At 38.1% G+C, this 20,285-nt stretch overlaps 1 long non-coding RNA gene across 3 annotated transcripts in view; it reads left to right on the top strand.

Moving 5' to 3' along the window:
• LOC117429261 (uncharacterized) overlaps nucleotides 1–20,285 on the top strand; it is a 48,885-nt gene that overhangs the window by 66 nt on the left and 28,534 nt on the right. For all 3 annotated transcript variants that reach the window (XR_009308441.1, XR_009308440.1, XR_004548399.3), the window contains exon 1: nucleotides 1–391. This exon is cut by the window's left edge. This is a non-coding gene — a long non-coding RNA (uncharacterized LOC117429261). The remainder of the gene's footprint in view (nucleotides 392–20,285) is intronic.

Genomic DNA, 20,285 nt, shown 5'->3' with positions numbered 1-20,285 from the left:
ACTCCAAGCTTAACCACCCTGCCTCTTCTGCTTAAAGCATTCAAGTTGCCCTCTTCTGCAAATATATATGGTAAACGTGGTGGGCCTCTCCACAGTCTGAAACATCAGTGGTGTGGAGTATAATTCTATAATCTACTACATATATTATTATTATACACGACCACACGACCAAAGAACAGAGAGACTGCCTTATTCAGAGAAGGAGAGTGAAAAAAACAAAGAGGGAAGTTTAAAAAAGTTGGGGTTTTCAAATTTTGTAAAGCGGTGTTCTCAGGACTGAGAGGAGGCGTGTCTAGCTGCACTTTACCTGCTTTACAGAATTCGTTCGTCTGTTTTAAAACGACATGCACTCGATCTGAATTGCAACACAAAGACCACGGACAGCAGAAAGGTAGGAAACTATTTCATCTGTTACGGAGTAAAAACGTGCTTCAGAAAGTGAAGCGCCCTGCAGAAGTGTGGCGTGACCAGTGTGACATGCGACTGTCGGGGGGGTCGTTGCTTCTTTATTTTCTTCCCAAATGCTGGCTGGTCCGATTTTTGCATAAACCATAGGTCATTGGCAGTTGCTGTTTGGTTAGTGTGACACTTTGACCTGTGACACAAATCTCCGGAGCCCAGTGTATTAGCTGGTTGTACAATGCCGCGTCTTCAGGAGACAATGGCTATCCCACACAGCACCTCGCAGCTTCAACTCGATCAGTAACCCCACAAGACCTCTTGTGTCACCGAACCCATTCCGATTCGTCCCATTTTCTTTAAAAGCAAAGGGGTTGACATTGTTCAATCAATTGGTAATCCGGTTAATCGATCATTATTACCATCGGGTCTCATTCTGGGGACAATGACGCCAGGGCAAAGTTCAGTGGAATGGCGTGCAAGTGTTGTAAGTGCTGAAAACAAAAGCACCGTAATTAAACAAAGGTCGCTCAATGTGACCGGGCTTGTATTTTCATGAACTAATCTACTGGGAATCTCTTTTACGCGCATCCATTCTTCGTTCTGCTGTGTTACTTTGGGTTTTTTTTTTTTTTTTTTTTTGGTTAGTCTGATTTGTAACGAATACATTCGCTTTTTTTTGCTTAATGTAAGTATAATGCCATATCACTTATTGGGATGTCATGGTGATCGGACTGTAGTTATAGTCAAACTGTGCAGAACATCGGACAGTTTTATTGTATACATTTATTGCGTCTTATTACATATTTACTGGTTTCTTTATAAGTTGCCCATGTTCATTGCCTGCGTTTGTACACTGCCACTAATCTGGCTATACCGAGAATATATATATATATATATATATATATATATATATATATATATATATATATATATATATATATATATATATATATATATATATATATATATATATATATATATATATATATATATATATATATATATATATATAGACACACACACCTTTTAATTGTATTTCATATATGCTTTAAATCACCATGGCCAAAGTCTCTTAATTGTACTTATTTAACTGACACAGAATATTACATTACATTATAATAACAGTATAGCCTAGTCCACGTTCTTGCACGGGTCATCAGTGCATTCACCTTGGTGTTAGAGGCGAAAGAAATAACAGGGAAGTTTAACTGTGATCATCAGCCTACTCCCGAAGCAAGGGGAGAGAGAGAAAATATAGAGCGGCGCGTCTGCAGGGTGGTGATTGTGATATGCAAGACAAATGAGGGATATTATAAATACACCCTCACAAGGACACACAACACTCATGCCTCGGTCTTCCAACCTTCCGGTTTTGTTTTTAATTGCTACTGAAACGTGTTTCCTTTTTGGTAATTGTTTCGCTAAAGAGAGATGTACATTTTTAAATTATAGATTAATGATTTTATTAGAAATCTCTCTCTCTCTCTCTCTCTCTCTCTCTCTCTCTCTCTCTCTCTCTCTCTCTCTCTCTCTCTCTCTCTCTCTCTCTCTCTCTCTCTCTCTCTCTCTCTCTCTCTCGCTCTGCTGCCGCAGCTGTGCTGTCGCTGTATTATTTTTTTTCGGAAGCCATTTTGTAGCCTATTACACTAAACATAGCACTCACTCTATGTGCCATCAGTGAATTTTCATTGGCGACGTGTAAACATTTTTTTTTTTTTTTTTTTTTTTGCAATTGCAGATTTCAAGTTAGCTATACTATTTTATAAGTAACTTGAACTCTCCAACCTATATGAGAACAATTAAGCAAAATAGTTCAATGAAGGGTTTAGTAAAGTAATTGAGATTTCAGTTGCAATGCAGAAGGCGCAGGGGTCCCCAGGACCGGGGTTGGGAAGCCCTGCCATAGTGTCTGCCCCCGACTCCTCCGCAGAGCAGCAGAAGCGGTTGCTGGCTGCAACGTGAGGGAAATACCTTCATATGGAGAAGCAGGTGCACGGTGGAGGCTGTGCATTTAAACATAGCAAGTCAAAAACTGCAATTAGGAGACTGCTGAGCAGAGAAACAAGCCAAATCCTCGATATATAGTGTGTGTGTGTGTGTGTGTGTGTGTGTGCGCGTGTGTGCGTGTTAATTGCAATTGTACAGAGAAAATGCTTATAAAACGTATTATTATTATTATTATTATTATTATTATTATTATTATTATTATTATTATTATTATTATTATTATTAATAATAATAATAGATGACGATGAGGGTGATACTACTACTACTACAATAATAATAATAATAATAATAATAATAATAATAATAATAATAATAATAATAATAATAATAATACATGTTGGTAACCTAGTTATCCTTACAGTTAACATTATAAATCCGATCCTTTCAGATTCATTAATACCGGCCTTTTCATAAACAACGCTCTTACACAATCCACAATTCCAACTCATGATAAACTGAACTATAAGTTTGTGTTTGACACCTTCCCCTTACGAATTCCAGCCCAATCACAGCGACAAAATATGTTTTCAAAGAGGGATAATATACGAGCCCCCAATGCGTACCAAAAACCTTTAATGGAAATAATAAGTCATATCCAGTCTAATTGCAAAATCATCTTGCAGAACAACAACAATATAAGAAGAGGAAGAAGAAGGAGGAGGAGGAAGAGAAGAAGAAGAAGAAGAAGAAGAAGAAGAAGAAGAAGAAGAAGAAGAAGAAGAAGAAGATCAAGAAGGAGGAGGAGAATGTCTGTAGTAAATATGCTCCAGATGTTTAGCCAACAGTCTGGGCTGTGTTATTTTTTAAAAGCAGCCTCTCAATTCAAAGTTTTTTATAAGCAGTACATTGTGTGTGACAGGACAAGAAACAAAAAAGTGTTCTGTGCAAGAAATATAGAATATAGTTACATAAATAAAGTAGCTTCCATCATTACATTTCCATTATGGATAATAATAATAATAATAATAATAATAATAATAATAATAATAATAATAATAATAATAATAATAATACATTTGCTTAACAAAACGCTAATAATTTGGTTATGAGAGCTATTTTCTAATCCGTTCATGAATGTTTACATTTACTCTTCCCAAATGAAATAGGCTGGTTTAGAGGCCTCCTTCTCTCCCTCTCCGTTTCTATATCTGTGCAGTCTTCAAACTTCATATTATTATTATTATTAGTAGTAGTAGTAGTAGTAGCAGTAGTAGTCGTAGTAGTATTAATAATTAAAAGTACGGTATAGAAGTTTCCTATGCAGTGGAATTCTGTGGATCCTAATATAGATCAAACACGCACTCCTTCAAGAACTCAATTAGTCGGGCTGTTAAGCCGCTGTTCTGTATAAGCCGGTTAGCAAACACAAAGGGGGTCTCAGAGTCCTTTAAATAATAGCCGTATCATTATCTGCTTTACATCGAGTAAGAAAAATAAAAATAAAATCAATCTATATCGATGGGTCATGACGGATTTAGATGCCATTATTTCTATGATATGTTGCAAGCATGTAAGAATTAGAAGGGATGGTAAACTATAGGTAGCTCGCAAAATCCAACACGCACAATGCATGGATATATATATATATATACCCCGCCTTCCTGTAATCAGCTCAGATTCATTAAGGATGAATGGCTTGTAATGTTAACGAGGCAAGGCGAGTATCATATGCGTTTACAGCGAGTAGCTGCCCCTCATTAACCCGCTCATTGCCGCACCTGTTTGCACTGGGGGGGGGGGGGGGGGGGGGGGGGTATACCTGTCGCCTAGCTCTGTGACGTGCTGCGCAGCGAAAGCGCAGGCGTTTACACTTAAATCAAACATTGACCCTTTGTTTTCAAAGAGGTTCGAGTCTGCCGTTAACACCGCGCCCAGTGTCTTAACAGCACACGGTACTGTTTGTTTTTTTACCCCTTTACCAATTGAATGATCAGAAGTGATGTTTTTTCGCTGTTGGCTAAAGTTTCTTTTTTTGTCATTTTAGGGACCAAAAACTACCTAAACAATGTGCCAAGTTTACAACATTCAGAAGAGCGAGAGAGGCACCGCTCATTCCTTCTATCTAAAAAAAAAAAAAATACAGTCTGTGAAGCACCACTTCAAATCAAGGAACTAAATCCATAATTATTTGAAACCGTTTGCTTTGTTTAATTATGTCTTATTTTAGGAACGACCCTTCCCAAAAAGATATATTCACAATATTTTGTACAGGCCATAGTTGTGTGCCGAGCTTTTGCCCCCATGTGCATGCGTTGTTGTATTGCTTTATTAAAACACATTTCATCTTTGGGAATTAAATCCATGTTTGCACAGCTGTACATGTAAGAAATTAATGCATGGTTTCTTCAGTGTCTATTGTTAGTTTCGCGTGGTTTCTATTTTGTTTAGAAAGTAATGACACGGGCATTGTATTGTGTTGCGTAACCCACTCTTTGCTATATAATATAAGGCTCGATCTGAATTTGGAACTCCTTATCGTGGTTCTGTTGTGTCAAATGATTTCATTTGGAGCTCCTTGGGTTTATACGGTACACATGATTTAGGATTCTCGGTTTTTCATTAACAATCGGTTCTTAACAATTCCGTTACTAATAATGAAACATTTACAGCGTCAGTGATTTTATTTTGGTTTACAGATTATACACGTTTTCATTTTTTATTCAAACACATGGATTTTATGGATTACTCAGTTCTACTCGTCCATGTGTCTGTCTCTGTGTCATGCTAGTCCTGAATGTAAAAATTCAAGCAAATAAAAAAAAAAAAAACATTTGATGTAATCTGTGTTTGTGGCTTGTAAAGGGTAATTTACAGTGTTGTGATTCTAAAATACAATTTGATAATTTACAAACCCAAAACTGAGGACAACGCTACATTGAAATTAAAACAAATAAAACTCATGAATGTTATATTTCCTTTTCGAAATTCTAACAGTTATAAGCATTACATTGAGTTAGTAGGCTACATTATTGTATCTTTTAATCTATAATTGCATGTTGGTGGAATCAAACTATTACTAAAACAAGTAACAAGCAACTCAGACGCTATAAGTAATTAGAAGTTAAACATTCTGATTTTACTTTCCCCAAAAACGTGCGTATTATTGCATTTTGGTGTAAACACCTTTATAAATTCTGGGTGTGGAAACAAGCTGTAGATACAGGCTGACAGACAGGGGGGTACCTGGTCGCCTGTGTTAAAAACGTAACTCACCAGACATTAGCACTCTGACTTTAAACCAGAAATATCCTCAGCATGATGCTTGTTTAAAGTTTGTGGCCCTGGGGTGGATGGAGGGAGAAACAGAGGGACACAGAGACACAGAAATGCAGTCAATGAATGTATTTGTTTAATAATAAATATGAACTGCACAACGCACCTGTTAGCACAGGGAATTTCAGTGATAAAAAACACACAAACCCTCCCCCTAGCTTTCAGGTTAAAACCACGTGTTTACAACAAGATATTTGACCCCTTTCTCTTAAATAATGTATTTACATGAAGTAACTTTCTACGTTCAATATTGGTAGATTTTCCTTACCAGTCGTTAGCCATTGGTTTGAAAGTAAACTACAATTTACTCGGTTTCTAGTACAAGTTCTGGTCAATACAAAATAGTGTGTGTGTATCTCAGTGTGTGTGTGTGTGTGTGTGTGTGTGTGTGTGTGTGTGTGTGTGTGTGTGTGTGTGTGTAATAGTCTCACTATATCAAGCCTTGTCCTACATTTCCATTTTGATTTAGTTTAACAAACCAAACAGCAGTGATGTGTTCGCATTTCACTCAGTGTTATCGTTAAATGATTACACAGCCATAGGAGTCGAATGCAGTCCTAGGGTAGTCCTGGTACATTCTCCTATAAAGCCTTGGCACTAGGAATAACCGATGCCATAGCCAAGTCCCACAATGTCGAATGGAATTCCGATGTTGCAAAATGTGTCGATTCGCTGCATCTATTATCTAATGATAATCTCGATGTTCACAAGCTCTCATTAGACGAAATTCCTGGAAGCTCCGTATTTGACCTAGTTTATGCTGCTGCAGATTTTAAATCCAAACCATAATGCTCACCAAACAGGGCACCATCCCCCACTCCTTTCACCCATTCTACACAATCCAATCCCTTATTATCACGCAAGTTTATCCGTGCTAAATATTTAACAGCATTTTATTAAGTTATTTTTGACTTAGCCGCAAAAATACCCCATTAGTGAAATAGCATTAGAAGCAGATGACGTGTTGCCTATGTCCTGTTTGGTGTTTTTAATGTGATTACTATTATTTCCCGGATAAAATGAAATACTTTTCCTTCCAGCCAATCCCGTTTGCAGATATTCCTTAAAATAACAGCCAGCAAGATGCGAAGGGTGAGGGCGTCCCGCTTATTTAGCCTTGCTAATATGAGATGCTGTAACAAGTCAATAAAGAAGAGTTTAGCCAAAACCAAAGGGTGTCTTACTACAAAAAACAGCACCCAATATTGAATATACGCAAGAGAAAAGCAGTGCCACGTCACCGCCGCTCTTCACCACGCCAGCCTTGAATACATTTTTTTTTTATCACGATGCTGTAATGTAACTTTTTGACTACGGAAGGTTGACAAATAAAGTTGCTTGTGTTGTTCCCGTCATGCAGCTGTGAGGCATTCTAAACAACAATAATTGGCTTTTCTTATTATGCAAATTCGAGTCAGGTGAAACTAATAGAGCTGTCCTGCCATATTGCAATGCGATCTGAATGTGCTTGTTGCAGCCCGAGGCCCCACAATCACAGTCACTGTATACAGTACTCCTCCGGGCTGGTTAAGAGTCCCTCGTCCTTCTAATAAAAACACATCTCGTTTAGGCTACAGAAAAAATCCACCGTTTCCCAGTATTGGATACTATTTATTAAAAAGAGTGACTTCTAAAAAGAGTAACAGATTTCCACATACATAAATACGCTGTCACGTACATAGACGCACTCGGAGACAGTCAGTGCAGATCTTTGAGTATATGAAGGCATTTTATTACGGGTCTATAATTGCACATCATTAAACAGCATTATGTTCAATCCCGTATGAAACAAAGATGGTTTAAATTGTACACCAAAAAAAACCCAGGATGATATCCCCGATGCATAGCCTGCTAAATTGAAATGTCATTAAGTACATGTTGGATATAATTGTATAGGCAGATACAGGCGCAATCAGATGCACGGTGATATAGTGCGCTCAGATCTGCCAACGCGACCAGGTGAATCCTCACTGTGCACAGTACCCAGCGCTGCAAATCTCAATGACAAAATCATTCACTCCAGATCAGCGCCATCCACAGGACTCAGCGGGTAGTGTTATTGTTTTTCTGCAATGCCAATTTGATTGGCAGAATATTTGCCCATTTTTGAAAAATGGAGAAGTGGGAACCTACAACACAATGATCCGATACAGACAGACGTTAAAAGGACGCGTTTGTTTTCATGCATTTGTAATGTACGATTTCAGGAAATACTGTCATGACAAATAAAGACTGCCTACAGTATGTGCGTGGGTTTCTAGTGGTCTGCACCGCGCTACATGTGAAACGAGGGAGGCAGTTACTACAGTTCCGGGTCGTTTGCGTAAACGCTAGAAATTATTATTTAATGTGCATCAGCAGAATAACATGCCATTGTGTCTTCAGAAGCATTATTATCCCTAATCCTAATAAAATACATACCACCAGAAAACAAAATCTGCATAATAACAATAAGTACAATAATAAATCATTTTATTAATAATACAATGAGTAAACAATTGTCAATTGTGTTTCCACTCAAATGTACATTAAAAGGGGTGTGCTCATTACAATAACTGGATCTGCACGCATAGAAAATAACCATACAGAAAAAATGTATTTGCCACTAAGTCAGTGTGACTGTATTTAATATTCGCTTTCTTCTGTCTTTACCTGGCAATTCCTGATTTAAAACGGGGTTGCATTTGTTTTTATACGCCAGATCTGTACTTTGAAGTTACGTGGCTGTCTGTTGTTTGTTCTGTTGTATAAGTGTTGTATTACAATGTCATGCCTGCTATGTAGCCGATGGGACGGCGATGTGAAGGAGAAGCTAACATGTATACATTTACCTTGCCCGCGTGTGGGCCTGAAAACCAAATGTTTTAATGTTGTTCTTTCGCGGACACCGCGCACTTTGAAGTAATAGGCCCTAATCAGCCCTTTGCTGATGTACTATTCATATAAATAGTGGTCGTTAGTAGTAGTAGTATAGGGGAAGTTGTAAACACTAACATTATTATTGAATACAACAGCTGGGTTATCAAGCAATGCGTGCTATATAGGGCTTTTATTTGTGGTTACACAGCAGCGAATGAAACCGCTCGGTAATGACCGTCAGTTTTTAATTCCCGCACAAACAGTCCTTAATATAACCATTAAGAACAGGTAGGGACTCGTTTCTAAGTTATTAAGCCATGGTTTGAAAAACAAACAAACGAACAAAACCATTAAGGTCAGCTGTGTGCTGAACATTATTTTCAAATGCTCTTACGCAATAAGTATAATGATCAGGTTACAAGGTAAAGTGCAGAGGAAGTAGATTTTGGAGATCAAGTAAATAATAACCCTACAGAGCAATACAATGTTCCTGGTAAAGCAGGAGTGTACGATCTACGCTTTATTCAATAAGCTAGAGAAATTGAACTAGAAAATCGTAAAAAGTGGTGATCCTCCACAACCTTTTTTATATAATAAAATTAAGAGCATTACTTTATTTCAGAGCAAGTATTTCTAAGCTTCCTGTCATCGAGGTTTCAGGGTTGGTCATCGCTGTTCATGCATGCGTTCGGCAAACGCCGGCTGCACACAGTATGGAACTGATCAGTGTCGCGCGCGTCCTTCTGTCCAGAAATTTAAGAGCGGAGGAAACGCCCCGCGAGTCACCATTGAACCATTGAACACCATTGAAAGCGACCCCCGATATCAAAAGTGGAAGATCAGGCAGACGGACTGAGAAGGTCATGACCTCATGCACCGACAGTGGTGGGATGGGAGCAGACACGCGTTGGTTTAAATGACCGACCACCCTGATTGATACAGGGGGAAACTGTCCAGATCGTGTTATGGCTGGACGGAATAAACAAGGCGAAAGGAGCTGAGGCAGTCTGTAGTATTTTATCTTATGTTCTTATGTTCTTATCACACTGTATACAGCTACAAAATGTTATGGCGCCAATTTACACCCACCTACAAAAGACTCATATTTATTTTATTTATTTGACAGATGCCTTTCTCCAAGGCGACTTACCGGTGTTACAGGGCGATTGCTTATTTGTTTAAAGGTCTGTTGTAAAGGAAAGCATTGTAGTTTGTGATGTATGTGTATGTATATATAGTCTAGGGATTGTGAAAGCATAGCCTAGAGACTTTTCAAAATTAATCGGTGTACGTGGAAGTAGCTGACTTGAGCATGAGTTTCTAAGCTAGTATAGCTCTCCAGCTCCTGGTGGTGGAATGCTGAAGACCGTATCTAGAAGAACGTGTCTGGATTTGGAGATCAAAGGGCATGGACAAGGTCACACTGCAACAACCCTGATCACACCAGAGGCCAAAGGGTCTAAAGCCAGACCAGAAGCAAAGTGCTTTGAAAGAGGGCGACACCAGCACGCTTGCCATCTGAATGATTTCAATACACGTTTAATGAGTTTCATGATCACCCATCGGATCCCACTGAAAGACCACAGGCCAGACTGGACCTCGAAATGATACATGTATATACCGTGTGTCTGTCTGTCTGTCTATCTATCTATCTATCTATCTATCTATCTATCTATCTATCTATCTATCTATCTATCTATCTATCTAGGGTCTGCATATTATTACTCCAGATACCGTTACTTATCACTGTGCTGGTTAATACTCCTTACCCCAAGTAAATAGGAAAATCAGCTGAAATGTAGTTGCTGATAAACTACTTCCGTTAAAAATAATAATACAATTGATGTCTAAAATTTATGCAACGTCATAGCCGTGTTCAAAATCAAAATCAGATATGGCAATTGCAGCGATTAATAGCAAAAATCTAAACCGCTGCCAAAATGTTTGTAATAAATCGCCATTGGTGCCAGCGTCGAAAGCAGCGGCATGCGTCTTTACTCGCTTCGGATTGCAGGTGTGCGGTCACGTGGAGTCGGACGATCATTTATTTTAATGAATTTATTCTGACCGATTTTCTGCTTGTCATACCGAAATGAATAGGGTCTATTGTGGAGAGCACCAGACAGGGTCCACATACTCGCAAACACCCAGAAATGACTCTGCAAGGCTGAATAATAAAACGACCCCTCTAATAGCAGTTAGCAATTACAACTTCATCTATTTACAGAATGTAGGATTTTTGGAACTACAAGCGAGAGAGAGAGAGAGAGAGAGAGAGATAGAGAGAGAGAGAGAGAGAGAGAGAGAGAGAGAGAGAGAGAGAGAGAGAGAGATCTGAAGATATGCTAGTCAACATTCAACTAGAAATTAAAACATTAAACTAAAAACAGTGAAAATCTTATTGTGGATTGCAGTCGAACAAGCAAAGCCTAACAAAACAGAACATTGATGTGTGTGTGTGTGTGTGTGTGTGTGTGTGTGTGTGTGTGTGTGTGTGTGTGTGTGTGTGTGTGTGTGCTTAGAAATCTATACAGCCGACTGTATATAACCCTATTGCAATGAAAGCAAGGGTTTGCAGAGGGAAACGAGCACCATTGAACACCATTGAAAGCGACCCCTGATATCAAAACACAACCGTGTATCTCACAGTGTACTGGGGGAAAGCAGAGAGACGAAAAATCTGAACCCGAAATTCACAGCCATCATTATGGTAGATCCCGTGAATGAAAAGCAGCCAGCTGCAATTAGCTACAGAGCGACTCTCCTGGCAAACAGAGGGGCCAGGATTATTGCAGAATCATTTATATCTTCCAGGCCAGTAAGCATTGGAGCCTGTATTATATGTTAGCATAAGAATAGAAACAGGCCCTGTGAACTTCTCCGACCTATTGACCCTTCTCCCCAGAAATGAATAGCACCACTTTCAGGCTCCCCAGCCTTCCTGCAGGCTTGAGCCATGCATCCATTCCTAATCACGGTAATTTAATATATCTGAAGCCCCTGGCTGCTTTAGTTTAGCTCCTCTATAGTTTGTTTTAGGCATTCACTACTTCTCACCCCATCATTAGAGCTCCTTATTTGGTGAATTTAAGGGGCTGCTATGAGACGACAAGTCCCTTTTCATCACTTAAATAAGCTGTGCCTCTATATAATTAGAACGCTTTTCCCAACTACTGAGTCTTTTCAGTTGGGCGAAACAAAACAAAAAGGAAGACTATTCATCGGCTTGTTATGCACCATACCAAACATGCATTGAATACCTGTCTTGCATGCATGCATGCATGCATGCATACATACCACTTTTTTACTGAAACTTTTAGCAATTTAAATCATGGCGTTTATTATCGATATTAAAATTATGGAATTAAAATGACATATGCTATGATATATGTGATGAACGTATCCTTTTCTTCAATGTGTGTGTTGTGAGAGGTGTGTATGTATGCATGTTTATTATTAGCAGTAGTAAGTGTCGTTGAGAAACTATATCGTTTTTCGAGTTCTAAATGAAGTTCCAATTTAGGTGTGTTTGCTGCTGTGAATCCGAGTTCATAAATACAATAAAGCGACACAGAAAACCTTTGCCATCCAGCAGAAACGGGACACTGTTTCTTTAAACGAGGGCAGATCTGCACGTTTAAGTATAAACTTTGAGTCTGTGCGCCTTGATTAACTGTTACAAACCTGGGCCACCGTTAAAAAGCACTTACAGTCAGATAGAAACTGTATTGACAACAAATATTACATGAACATCTTAAACTGGCAAATAAAACGTTATCGCGGGTTTGTTTAGAAAGCCATCCTTTTAGTCAACAGCGACATGATTTTTAAAAGGAGTTTGTTTGTTTCTTTGTTTTTTAGGGGGCACTGCAGTAACTTCCGTGCCCAGTGTTGGCTACGGGAAAAAGGACCTGTGCTCTGTTGGGGTACCTTTGTAATACGATAAGAACTTAGGGAGGTTTACAACAAACCCGCGTGTAGCCTGAGGTGCTTGTTATCGTAGTTTATTTGAGATGCGGCTATGCTAAAATGGTTAAAGGAAAGTGAAAATAAAAATATTGTTTTTGGAACATGAGGTATATTAAAATAAATGTAAAAAAAAAATTACCTTAAATTTTAACCATAGCAAAGCAAAATAGCTCAGTACGGTGTTTAAGCTGTGTAGGGCCTGCTGTATTTTTGGCACATATCGCTGTTTTGTAAATCAGCTGTGTATATATAAGTGAAAAGAGCAGAGCGAGATTTATAAAGCGGCTTCTGTTACAGAAGTGGACATCATACAGGTTTGCTTATAGCAGGAAGATCTCAGGTGAGATATCAGCATCAGTCTGTATGGGCTGTTATGAAATAGATTGCAGATTGCATCGTTACAACCCCATAACATTTAAGAAATCAAGGCAATTTTAACTTCCATTTCGGGTACATGATTGTACTATCCCACTGTTAACGCTCCCTTTGAGTAATATAAAAGGTAAGGCAAAGGTACCACCATTCTACATTTAAAAAAATACATTATGTCAGTGATTCCTTAAATACCCCACCCGAATTAGCCCAGGTTTTCAGCTGGCCTCCATAATGCATCCTTTCTAATTGTCGCTCTTCAACGGGCTTCATTAACGTTGCAGCCCTTCATTTAGGAGCGCCGCTTTGAACTTATCAAAAGGGACTGAAGTTAAGAAAGGAACACAGAGCGCGAATAATCAAAATGGAAGGAAATGGGAGAGAAAACGAGATCAAAATTTATTAAAATTTTACAATTTGCAAAACTGTCTGAATAGACGAGTAGTAGACAAATACCATCTCCTTATGAACTGTGTATAAAATAAAAGAACATGGGAAAGACGGTTCTGGATGTTACATGACAGTTACTGAGAAGAAGAAGAAGAAGAAGAAGAAGAAGAAGAAGAAGAAGAAGAAGAAGAAGAAGAAGAAGAAGAAGAAGAAGAAATCAATACATACAAATCACCTACATAATAAATCACCTATCTCATATGCATCCAGTATTCTGTTGCGATAGTAACTGTAACTGTGCACAGCAATATCAACTCTTTGTTTCTATAGAACTTTTAGGACTCGATAATTAGATGCTTGATATTCTAATTGTTTCCAAATATCAATGAGTGTTATCCCTTAAAATATAGTTTTAATGATAGAATAAAGAATGTAGGAAATAAGTACTGAATATTATGTAGGGTCTGTACATAAAATAAGTTTGTAACTAACACAGACCCATATTGTATTTCTGTTACATAGTAACATAAGAAGAATTAATTAATCCCATACACGCACACTAACACGTCTTTTCGTAGGCTTATCAATGACCCATTTGACAAACACGCTACCAAAATGGGGGAAAAGGCGAAATTTACAAATTACCAATGCTCACCAGAGCGGTGATTAAGTGCACTCGAAATAGATTATTGTGTTCAAAAGGCAGCACAAAAGAGAGTTGGGATTAGATTGATCAGGTAAGCGCCTCTGCAAATAGATTCCATTCACTGCAGCCTCGTGGGACGAAGAATGTACTTTCACTATTACTTATTACTTAGGGGATGTGTAGAAACAGACCTCTCTGTGGAACAGGTGCGTTGTCAACTCAAGCTGCCCTTCTCTTCCACAGAACAGAACTATTTCAATACGACGCGGAAGGGTTGCTGTGAAAGGTGTTTTGTTCTGTTACATTATTTCAGCATCGTTTCCAAGTTTCAGTAAAACACCGGTTTGGTTATTTCTTTTATAAGAATCTATATGTTAAATTGACAATGTATTGAAGGAACAATGGACAAACAGAAAGTTGTGTTCTTAATGAGCAGTAACACTGACACTGAGCTGTAAAAGCAAATGTTAAATAATTAAACACAAATTTAAAAATAATTAAAAAAAAAAAAACATCTCACCATTTTAATTAAAAAAAACTTTAGATGCACCAAAAAATATTACCTAAAAAAATTACGCCATACATTGTGTAACGTCTAAAAATAAAACTCTTTGCATTATGAATATTCAGAGAGAGAGAGAGAGAGAGAGAGAGAGAGAGAGAGAGAGAGAGAGAGCATACAGAATAATTAACTGCATTTTTTGTATTATTTTAATAGTAATTACTGTCTGTCTGTTTTGTAATTGGCAGACTTATAGTATAAAAACCATCAAAGCACTTTAGACTTACGTAACACTGCCGATGTTGCAACACACACGGCCTACTGTAATGCTTATAAGAAATGCATCATGAGAACAGAGCAGCGTATTAGCAAACAGTCATGAGCTTTTCATTGGGGAAAAGACACTTGTTTTACACATGAAACGTCACAGACTCGGGGTTAACAAGGAGAACTGCGTGAGAGCGCTTTTATGCATCAATGTGTCGGTTTGCAAAAGGATGCTGAATTCATTAACTGGGGAACGACCTAAAAATAGATTGATAGGTATTTCAATATAAAAGCTATTTCACAAGGATGGGTATTTAGGTACTAGCTAGGACATGTTTCTAAACACACACACACACTCACACACACACACACACACACACACACACACACACACATGGTTACAGTAAAAGAAAGGTAAAACGGGTTATGTGTGTAGTAGAAGGCTCTAGAACCCTCTTTCTTAAGAGAGATGTGTCACTTGTTGCCAGCTGTCCCAGTGAGCCTAGGAGCGGATGGAATGAGAACCTGACGAGAATGAGTTAATTGTGGCTTTGGATTACTTTACATCCCCCGTTAGACAGGCTATGTAATTTTAAAAGGAGAAAAGGTCTCGCTAGTAGAGATGCAACATGTATTATAGTGCAGCTGCACACGATTTCAATGAGAGAGAGAGAGAGAGAGAGAGAGAGAGAGAGAGAGAGAGAGAGAGAGAGAGAGAGAGAGAACGGGGAATGTGTGTGCGAGAGAGATGGAGTGATGGGAGGGAAAGGGAAAACAGAGCGGAGATAGGAAGAGGGATGGACGGAGAGGGATGACAGACAGCAACCAAAGAGGGAGATAGATTTTTTTGTTGTTGAAAAAGTGAGAGTAAATGTATTCACAAATTACTGTCAAATGAATTGTAAATGGGCGTTTAAACCATTGCTACTAAAGCTATATCCCTTCTGTATAATACTCTTCATTTCAAGGAGAGGAACAAATGTCTTTCAGATGTTTGTGTGTGTGTGTGTGTGTGTGTGTGTGTGTGTGTGTGCGTGCGTGCGTGCGTGCGTGCGTGCGTGTGAGTGTGTGTTTCCTTTAAATAACAGCGTGTGCAAAATGGAGGAGATACGGCGGTAGTGATTCGCTAACGCGTCCTGTCAATAACAGAATGCATTTGTTTGACGCAGAAGCGCAGACCTAGCGACGCAAAGGTGGATGGGTGCGTTGCAAGGGGCACGAGCTTGCCCAGTGTAATGTGGAGGTATACCCGTAGCCTATGCGCAACATTCTTGCACTGCAAAGGGAACGTTGTATTGACTGATATGCTTATGTGCTTAACTGGGTGCATCCCAGACTGGTAAATCAATACAAATCGTGTTTCTCTTCCAGTCCCGAGTTATTAATATAAACACATGCAATGTGCGTGGCATGTTGAATATCTCGTATACCTCACCATGCGGGGAGCCGAGGCAGCCATGATCACGAAGTGCAGCCTGGAGAAATAATGTGAAGAAGCGCGTCGGTAAAGGCCGATCACAGTGTTGCACGGATCTATTGATTGGGTCTTACTAGCACACTGGATTTGAATCCTATCCTTTTGCTCATACAGTGTAAACAAGGTGTGTTAAACGAGCACAGACTACGATGAAGGATTGCACACTGTCTGTGTTACAATGTCTAATGAAGGAGACACGGCTGCACGTCTATTTGAATTGAACACAAAGACCCCGGCAAGCACTTTCCCAGAATCTGTTTTGCACAATTTTGCAAACGGTGTATTCTCTAAATGAAAACTCTATACATTCTGTCTATTGTAATGATCTAAACTACATAGATATAGTTTAGCATTCTAGTCATTATTGATTATGTAACGGTACAGAAGACACACTTCTCAGCGTTTTGCAACCACAATAATAATAATAATAATAATAATAATAATAATAATAATAATAATAATAATAATAATAATAATAATAATAATAATAATGTGTGACTTCATATGCTCTACCTAGACTGATTTTCAGTTTTTCGTTGTTGTTATATTGCACCTATTCCTTGCAAACCAGAGCTACAGACGCATTGCCTGTCCCCTGTATTTAACATCTTGTTTCTGCACCTGGAATTATACAAGCCCCAGGCCAGAGGACCATACAAAACACCAACAGCTGTTACAGTAAACACGATTTCTAAATACCGTGCTTTCGAGTTTCAGAAACACCAACCAACTGCTCTCACAAACAGGGGCAAAGTCACTGGCCCTTCCCTGTGCTCAAAAGACCAGTTCCTTGGACGTGTCGGTTATGTCATCACGGTTGAATGTGTGAGTCTATAAGTCAGACATAGCTGAGCAGCGGGCTGCAAGGCCGGAAGACAGCAGAGCGCTGCTGTAGCTCGTGCTGAATATTATATGTTCTCGTGAGCGGTAACATGCATCACGCTGCCTCTCCCCTGCACGCCATCCGATTCCGAATAAGGAATTGCAGCACCGCTGCAAGTGTAAAAAAAAATGAGGGTCCTATTTCCTTTCAGAAAATATCGATCAATTATAGTAAGCAAAAAGAAATCCTGCAAAGATATTCACGCACTATATATATATATATATATATATATATATATATATATATATATATATATATATATATATATATATATATATATATATATATATATATATATATATATATATATATATATATATTATTATCGCACGTATTACATAATGGGAAACCGGCTTATTCGATTTCCAACTATGCACACAACCCATTTCATGTCATTATAGGGAAGCGCTCTGGCTAATTCTTTGAGTGTATATAAAGCCATAATCTACAATTAAACTGGTATACGCTTTAAAGCTCATTGATTGTTTAGTAATTGAAATAATGTGCCGAGCATGTTCTCAACTTAATATGCTCCTCGTGCTTCACGGCACTTCCCAGGCCCCTCGTGCCGAGTCTCCTGTCCTATTGTTGAAGACGAGCGCGTGGTACTGAAGGGACAGCGCCGTGTGATCCGGGCACTCCCGAATCACTTACCCTCGTCATCGTTATTAACGTAAGCGTACTTATCTCAATTACCGGCTCTACTTCGTGCTGCTGTTCAAACAGCAGAGACATGTGTGTCGGGGATCTTTTTAACTTTGCAAAGCATCCATTTCCTCCTATGAAAACGGCTTATGCATAGCTGCTATATCTGCAGATGTTCTGCCATTCAAATCCCAAAAGTTTAGCAGCTCGTAGTACTTTAAGGAGGCAATTGACTTGATGTTTGCAGCCAAATGTTCCTGCTTTTAAAAAAAGCCATGCAATCTCCTTCAGTTTTGCTTTAAGCGATAACATGGCAGGTGCTGTTTTGGTGTTTTTCTAGTGTGATGTGTATAATATTGGGGTCCGTTCAATTGACTTAAATAACACCGCCGTTTAAACATTACAACTGGATCAGACCTTGCATTTCAACTTTCCCCAAAGAGACTCACACGCACTGTTAAAGATACTGATAAAAACCGTGACGGTAATTGGATCCGCCATCCTTGAGGTTGATTCAATCATACCCACTGGGTATGATTTTAACTACAGTTGCCCATGAGTGATATATACCCTCAGTCTGGCACGATTAACAACTAACAACTACAAAACTAAGAACTAATCCTAGAACTAATGTAAAGTTTAGATCTGATGAACATGCAGCGCTCCGCCGGTCTGACTAGAATCACTCGATTGAATGGGATGTTATCAAGAAAAACCAAGCCACAGGAGGGGTGCAATGCTTCACATTTCATTTTATGCGTAACAAAATCGATAGCGCTAACACTTCTCTGATTTCATGTTCCCTGTAAGACTGTATTATACAGAATTCATTGATTTACTGTATAGTACATCGAGTTTCATGAGTGCTCTTGACGATATAGGAAACCAGCCAGCTGTATAAAACAGCACTATCCAATAACAACGTGGCAATCGTATTGGACCTATTATAATTATTATTATAATTATTATTATTATTATTATTATTATTATTATTATTATTATTATTATTATTATTAGTAGTAGTAGTAGTAGTAGTAGTAGTAGTAGTAGTAGTTGTAGTTGTTGTAGTAGTTGTAGTTGTTGTAGTAGTAATTGGTCCTTGTGAAACTACCAAACCATTTGAAATCGTGTATCTTTAATATTATACCGAGTATTTATACTCAGCCAAATAAATAATGTTTTTTTTTGGTGGGGTGAGAAGGGGGGCGGTAGAATCATCTAACAATACATGGGTGCAGTAATCACTAGCATTACATTTTAAAAAAACAGTCAAAGGACTTTCTGAAATTGCACGTATTAGACTCATAGCATGGTGTTCTATTCGAAAGAGACCCTGCAAACTTAAACGGAGTTGCAAGTTAACGTTAATATGAGCGGCGTGGGCTGCTCTACAGTGCACCAGAGAAAAAGACACCATACGACATCATGCAATGTGCATGCAAGGTGTAAAGTCGACGTTAATACAGTGTGTGCGACCTTTAGAACTGCCAGGAATATCTGTCATTGCAATCATTTTGACAGTGCTGCATTCTCCCAATATAGTACTGCAAGTGTTTCACTCAGATACCCAAAGACAGCCAGAGTTACGTCAGGAGGGTCATTTTATTGAACTTAACTCCGCCGCCTTACAATGTATAGACCTTGTTTTGTGTTCAGTGTTTCTGGTTTGTCACACATTAACAACGTTAATCTATAAGCAAATCTATCATTTAGATGCAATTATACGTTAGATGAACAATTCAAAATTAAATGTTTAACTTTTTTTTTTTTTTAGATATCTTTTAATGTTTATCTCAATCCGAACGCAAGGCCCTATTGAGAAAATACGATTAAAAATGTCTGTTTTTGGATCTTATTTAAATACGACCCTTAACTCTTGAATTTTAAGAGTTTGTTATAACTGTACACCTCTGGAAAACACAATTACACCATTTCTGAATAACCTTAGTTAATTAACCTGGATTATATACAAATGTCACACAATTAAGAGGACCAGACAGTACAAAGATTTTAATGGAAAAAGGGGAAAAAAATGCTAGATTATTTACATTAAAAGAGAACCTCTAGACTGAAATATAATTGTAAACATTACGTTTTGTTAACATTAGTAGATTTTTAAATCTATGAGCCGTTTACAGTTTTAGCCTACTTTTGTAAAAGGAAATATTGCATGCTTTATCAAGAATTTGTATCAATAGAGTATATTTTACATTTGTATTGTTTGGTAATAATAATAATAATAATAATAATAATAATAATAATAATAATAATAATAATAATAATAATAATAATAATATAGTTCATAGATAAATTAAAACGTGTCTATTAAAAACTCGATCATGCAAATTAGTAACACCGCGATATTCCATAATACTCACCTGGTATATATTACCATGGTATATATTACCATGAATACCTTTACCTAATCGTTTGTGATATCGAATAACTTATTAGTATGAACAGATATTGTTGCAATATATTTCATAAAGAAAAATCCTTAAAAACCCGTGAACTAGGTCTTATCTGCAATTATATCGATGGATCCAATTATTAACGGAAAGCACGTGGAAATTGGGGAAAAAAACCCTTTGAT

The sequence above is a fragment of the Acipenser ruthenus genome, chromosome 24 (genome assembly GCF_902713425.1).
Source record: "Acipenser ruthenus chromosome 24, fAciRut3.2 maternal haplotype, whole genome shotgun sequence".
Lineage (NCBI taxonomy): Eukaryota > Metazoa > Chordata > Actinopteri > Acipenseriformes > Acipenseridae > Acipenser > Acipenser ruthenus.
This window is presented reverse-complemented; position numbering and strand designations above follow the sequence as displayed.